This window comes from Pseudophryne corroboree, chromosome 4 (genome assembly GCF_028390025.1).
Source record: "Pseudophryne corroboree isolate aPseCor3 chromosome 4, aPseCor3.hap2, whole genome shotgun sequence".
NCBI lineage: Eukaryota > Metazoa > Chordata > Amphibia > Anura > Myobatrachidae > Pseudophryne > Pseudophryne corroboree.
The window spans coordinates 900,791,670-900,797,669 of NC_086447.1; positions in this window are offsets into that span (position 1 = coordinate 900,791,670).

The window sequence follows — 6,000 nt, forward strand, 5'->3', positions numbered from 1 at the left end:
TAGAGTAGATAAAGCGCTCACGTTTATCTAAACAAGTAGCGTTACCGTCTCCTGATACGGCCGCCCTCAAAGAACCAGCGGATAGAAGGCTGGAAAATATCCTGAAGGGTATATACACACATACTGGTGTTATACTGCGACCAGCAATCGCCTCAGCCTGGATGTGCAGTGCTGGAGTGGCGTGGTCGGATTCCCTGACTGAAAATATTGATACCCTGGATAGGGACAGTATATTACTAACTATAGAGCATTTGAAGGATGCATTACTATATATGCGTGATGCACAGAGGGATATTTGCACCCTGGCATCAAGAGTGAGTGCTATGTCCATTTCTGCCAGAAGAGCGTTATGGACGCGACAGTGGTCAGGGGATGCGGATTCCAAACGACATATGGAAGTATTGCCGTATAAAGGGGAGGAGTTATTTGGGGCCGGTCTATCGGACCTGGTGGCCACGGCAACGGCCGGAAAGTCCACCTTTTTACCCCAGGTCACCTCTCAGCAGAAAAAGACACCGTCTTTTCAAACTCAGTCCTTTCGTTCCCATAAGTACAAGCGGGCAAAAGGCCACTCATTTCTGCACCGGGGCAGAGGAAGAGGAAAAAGACTGCACCAGGCAGCCTCTTCCCAGGAGCAGAAGCCCTCCTCTGCTTCTGCCAAGTCTTCAGCATGACGCTGGGGCTTTACAAGCGGACTCGGACACGGTGGGGGCCCGTCTCAAAAATTTCAACGCGCAGTGGGCTCACTCGCAAGTGGACCCCTGGATTCTGCAGGTAGTATCACAGGGGTACAAACTGGAATTCGAGACGTCTCCCCCTCGCCAGTTCCTGAAGTCTGCTCTACCAAAGTCTCCCTCCGACAGGGAGGCAGTTTTGGAAGCCATTCACAAGCTGTATTCCCAGCAGGTGATAATCAAGGTACCGCTCCTACAACAGGGAAAGGGGTATTATTCCACGCTGTTTGTGGTACCGAAGCCGGACGGCTCGGTGAGACCAATTTTAAATCTAAAATCCTTGAACACTTACATAAAGAGGTTCAAATTCAAGATGGAGTCACTCAGAGCAGTGATAGCAAACCTGGAAGAAGGGGACTATATGGTGTCTCTGGACATCAAAGATGCTTATCTCCACGTCCCAATCTACCCTTCTCACCAAGGGTACCTCAGGTTTGTAGTACAAAACTGTCATTATCCGTTTCAGAAGCTGCCGTTTGGGTTGTCCACGGCACCTCGGGTCTTTACCAAGGTAATGGCCGAAATGATGATTCTTCTTCGAAGAAAAGGCGTCTTAATTATCCCTTACTTGGACGATCTCCTGATAAGGGCAAGGTCCAGGGAACAGTTAGAAGTCGGAGTAGCACTATCTCAGTTAGTGTTACGTCAGCACGGGTGGATTCTAAATATTCCAAAATCGCAGCTGATTCCAACAACACGTCTCCTGTTCCTAGGAATGATTCTGGACACAGTCCAGAAAAAGGTGTTTCTCCCAGAGGAGAAGGCCAGGGAGTTATCCGAGCTAGTCAGGAATCTCCTAAAACCAGGCCAGGTGTCAGTACATCAGTGCACGAGGGTCCTGGGAAAAATGGTGGCTTCTTACGAAGCGATTCCATTCGGAAGATTCCATGCAAGAACGTTTCAGTGGGATCTTCTGGACAAATGGTCCGGATCGCATCTTCAGATGCATCAGCGGATAACCCTGTCGCCAAGGACAAGGGTGTCTCTTCTGTGGTGGCTGCAGAGTGCTCATCTACTAGAGGGCCGCAGATTCGGCATTCAGGATTGGATCCTGGTGACCACGGATGCCAGCCTGAGAGGCTGGGGAGCAGTCACACAGGGACGAAATTTCCAGGGCTTGTGGTCAAGCATGGAAACATCTCTTCATATAAACATTCTGGAACTAAGGGCCATTTACAATGCCCTAAGTCAAGCAAAACCCCTGCTTCAGGGTCAGGCGGTATTGATCCAATCGGACAACATCACGTCAGTCGCCCACGTAAACAGACAGGGCGGCACGAGAAGCAGGAGGGCGATGGCAGAAGCTGCAAGGATTCTTCGCTGGGCGGAGAATCATGTGATAGCACTGTCAGCAGTGTTCATTCCGGGAGTGGACAACTGGGAAGCGGACTTCCTCAGCAGACACGACCTTCACCCGGGGGAGTGGGGACTTCATCCAGAAGTCTTCCAAGAGATGGTAAACCGTTAGGAAAAACCAAAGGTGGACATGATGGCGTCCCGTCTCAACAAAAAACTAGACAGATATTGCGCCAGGTCAAGGGACCCTCAGGCAATAGCGGTGGACGCTCTGGTAACACCATGGGTGTACCAGTCAGTGTATGTGTTCCCTCCTCTGCCTCTCATACCAAAAGTACTGAGAATCATAAAAAGGAGAGGAGTAAGAACTATACTCGTGGTTCCGGATTGGCCAAGAAGGACTTGGTACCCGGAACTTCAAGAGATACTCACGGAGGAACCGTGGCCTCTACCTCTAAGAAAGGACCTGCTCCAGCAGGGGCCTTGTCTGTTCCAAGACTTACCGCGGCTGCGTTTGACGGCATGGCGGTTGAACGCCGGATCCTGAAGGAAAAAGGCATTCCAGAAGAAGTCATCCCTACCCTGATAAAGGCCAGGAAGGATGTAACCGCAAAACATTATCACCGCATTTGGCGAAAATATGTTGCGTGGTGTGAGGCCAAAGAGGCCCCTACAGAGGAATTTCAACTGGGTCGCTTCCTACATTTCCTGCAAACAGGACTGTCTATGGGCCTAAAATTAGGGTCCATTAAGGTTCAAATTTCGGCCCTGTCGATTTTCTTCCAAAAAGAACTGGCTTCAGTGCCTGAAGTCCAGACGTTTGTCAAAGGGGTACTGCATATACAGCCTCCTTTTGTTCCCCCGGTGGCACCTTGGGATCTCAATGTGGTTTTGGGGTTCCTAAAATCACATTGGTTTGAACCACTCACCACTGTGGAATTAAAATATCTCACATGGAAGGTGGTAATGCTGTTAGCCCTGGCTTCAGCCAGGCGTGTCTCAGAATTGGCGGCTTTATCTTATAAAAGCCCTTACCTGATTTTTCACACGGATAGGGCAGAATTGAGGACTCGTCCTCAATTTCTCCCAAAGGTGGTTTCAGCGTTTCACGTGAACCAGCCTATTGTGGTGCCTGCGGCTACTAGGGACTTGGAGGACTCCAAGTTACTGGACGTAGTCAGGGCCCTGAAAATATATATTTCCAGGACGGCTGGAGTCAGGAAATCTGACTCGCTGTTTATCCTGTATGCACCCAACAAGCTGGGTGCTCCTGCTTCTAAGCAGACGATTGCTCGTTGGATTTGTAGTACAATTCAGCTTGCACATTCTGTGGCAGGCCTGCCACAGCCAAAATCTGTAAAAGCCCATTCCACAAGGAAGGTGGGCTCATCTTGGGCGGCTGCCCGAGGGGTCTCGGCTTTACAACTTTGCCGAGCAGCTACTTGGTCAGGGGCAAACACGTTTGCTAAATTCTACAAATTTGATACCCTGGCTGAGGAGGACCTGGAGTTCTCTCATTCGGTGCTGCAGAGTCATCCGCACTCCCGCCCGTTTGGGAGCTTTGGTATAATCCCCATGGTCCTTACGGAGTCCCAGCATCCACTTAGGACGTTAGAGAAAATAAGAATTTACTTACCGATAATTCTATTTCTCATAGTCCGTAGTGGATGCTGGGCGCCCATCCCAAGTGCGGATTGTCTGCAATACTTGTATATAGTTATTGTTACAAAATTCGGGTTATTATTGTTGTGAGCCATCTTTTCAGAGGCTCCTTCGTTTATCATACTGTTAACTGGGTTCAGATCACAGGTTGTACGGTGTGATTGGTGTGGCTGGTATGAGTCTTACCCGGGATTCAAGATCCATCCTTATTATGTACGCTCGTCCGGGCACAGTATCCTAACTGAGGCTTGGAGGAGGGTCATAGGGGGAGGAGCCAGTGCACACCAGCTAGTTCAAGCTTTTACTTTTGTGCCCAGTCTCCTGCGGAGCCGTTATTCCCCATGGTCCTTACGGAGTCCCAGCATCCACTACGGACTATGAGAAATAGAATTATCGGTAAGTAAATTCTTTTTTTTTTTTTTTTTTTTTCTCTGACGTCCTAGTGGATGCTGGGGACTCCATAAGGACCATGGGGAATAGACGGGCTCCGCAGGAGACTGGGCATTCTATAAGAAAGATTTGGTACTATCTGGTGTGCACTGGCTCCTCCCTCTATGCCCCTCCTCCAGACCTCAGTTAGATTTCTGTGCCCGGCCGAGCTGGATGCACACTAGGGGCTCTCCTGAGCTCCTAGAAAGAAAGTATATGTTAGGTTTTTTATTTTACAGTGAGACCTGCTGGCAACAGGCTCACTGCAACGAGGGACTAAGGGGAGAAGAAGCGAACCTACCTGCTTGCAGCTAGCTTGGGCTTCTTAGGCTACTGGACACCATTAGCTCCAGAGGGATCGACCGCAGGACCTGTCCTTGGTGTTCGTTCCCGGAGCCGCGCCGCCGTCCCCCTTACAGAGCCAGAAGCAAGAAGATGGTCTGGAAAATCGGCGGCAGAAGACTTCAGTCTTCACCAAGGTAGCGCACAGCACTGCAGCTGTGCGCCATTGCTCCTCATACACACTTCACACTCCGGTCACTGAGGGTGCAGGGCGCTCGGGGGGGCGTCCTGAGCAGCAATAAAAACACCTTGGCTGGCAAAATAACCACAATATATAGCCCCAGAGGCTATATATGTGGTAATTACCCCTGCCAGAATACAGAAAAAAGCGGGAGAAAAGTCTGCCGAAAAAGGGGCGGAGCCATCTCCCTCAGCACACTGGCGCCATTTCTCCCTCACAGTTCCGCTGGAAGGAAGCTCCCTGACTCTCCCCTGCAGTCTACACTACAGAAAAGGGTAAAAAAGAGAGGGGCGGCACTAAATTTAGGTGCAGTAAATATTATAGCAGCTATAGGGGACATAATTCAGTTAGTCCCTGCATTATATAGCGCTCTGGTGTGTGCTGACATACTCTCTCTGTCTCCCCAAAGGGCTTTTGTGGGGTCCTGTCTCCTTTAAGAGCATTCCCTGTGTGTGTGCGGTGTGTCGGTACGGCTGTGTCGACATGTTTGATGAGGAGGCTTATGTGGAGGCAGAGCAGATGCCTATACATGTGATGTCACCCCCTGCGGGGCAGACACTGGAGTGGATGGACTTATGGAAGGAATTACGTGCAAGTGTCGACTCCTTACATAAAAAATTTGACATGCCAAACGCGGGACAGCCGGATTCTCAGCTCGTGCCTGCCCAGACCATTCAAAGGCCATCAGGGGCTCTGAAACGTCCACTACCTCAGATGGCAGACACAGATGTCGACACGGATACTGATACCAGTGTCGACGACGATGAGTCAAATTTAATGTCCACTAGGGCCATTCGTTGCATGATTGAGGCAATGAAAGAGGTATTACACATTTCTGATATAAACCCAGGTACCTCAAAAAAGGGTATTATGTTTGGGGAGAAAAAACTACCAATAGTTTTTCCCCCATCTGAAGAATTAAATGAAGTGTGTGAAGAAGCGTGGGCTTTCCCCGATAAAAAATTGGTGATTTCAAAAAAATTATTAATGGCGTTCCCTTTCTCGCCAGAGGATAGGTCACGTTGGGAAACTCCCCCTAGGGTGGATAAAGCGCTCACACGTTTGTTTAAAAAGGTGGCACTACCGTCTCCGGATACGGCCGCCCTAAAGGAACCTGCTGATAGAAAGCAGGAGGCTATCCTAAAGTCTATATATACACACACTGGTGTTATACTGAGACCAGCTATTGCTTCAGCGTGGATGTGCAGTGCTGCTGCTGCTGCTGCTTGGTCAGATTCCCTGTCGGAAAATATTGACACCCTAGACAGGGACACTATATTGCTAACCGTAGAGCATATAAAAGACTCAGTCTTGTACATGAGAGATGCACAGAGGGAGATCTGCCGGCTGGCATCT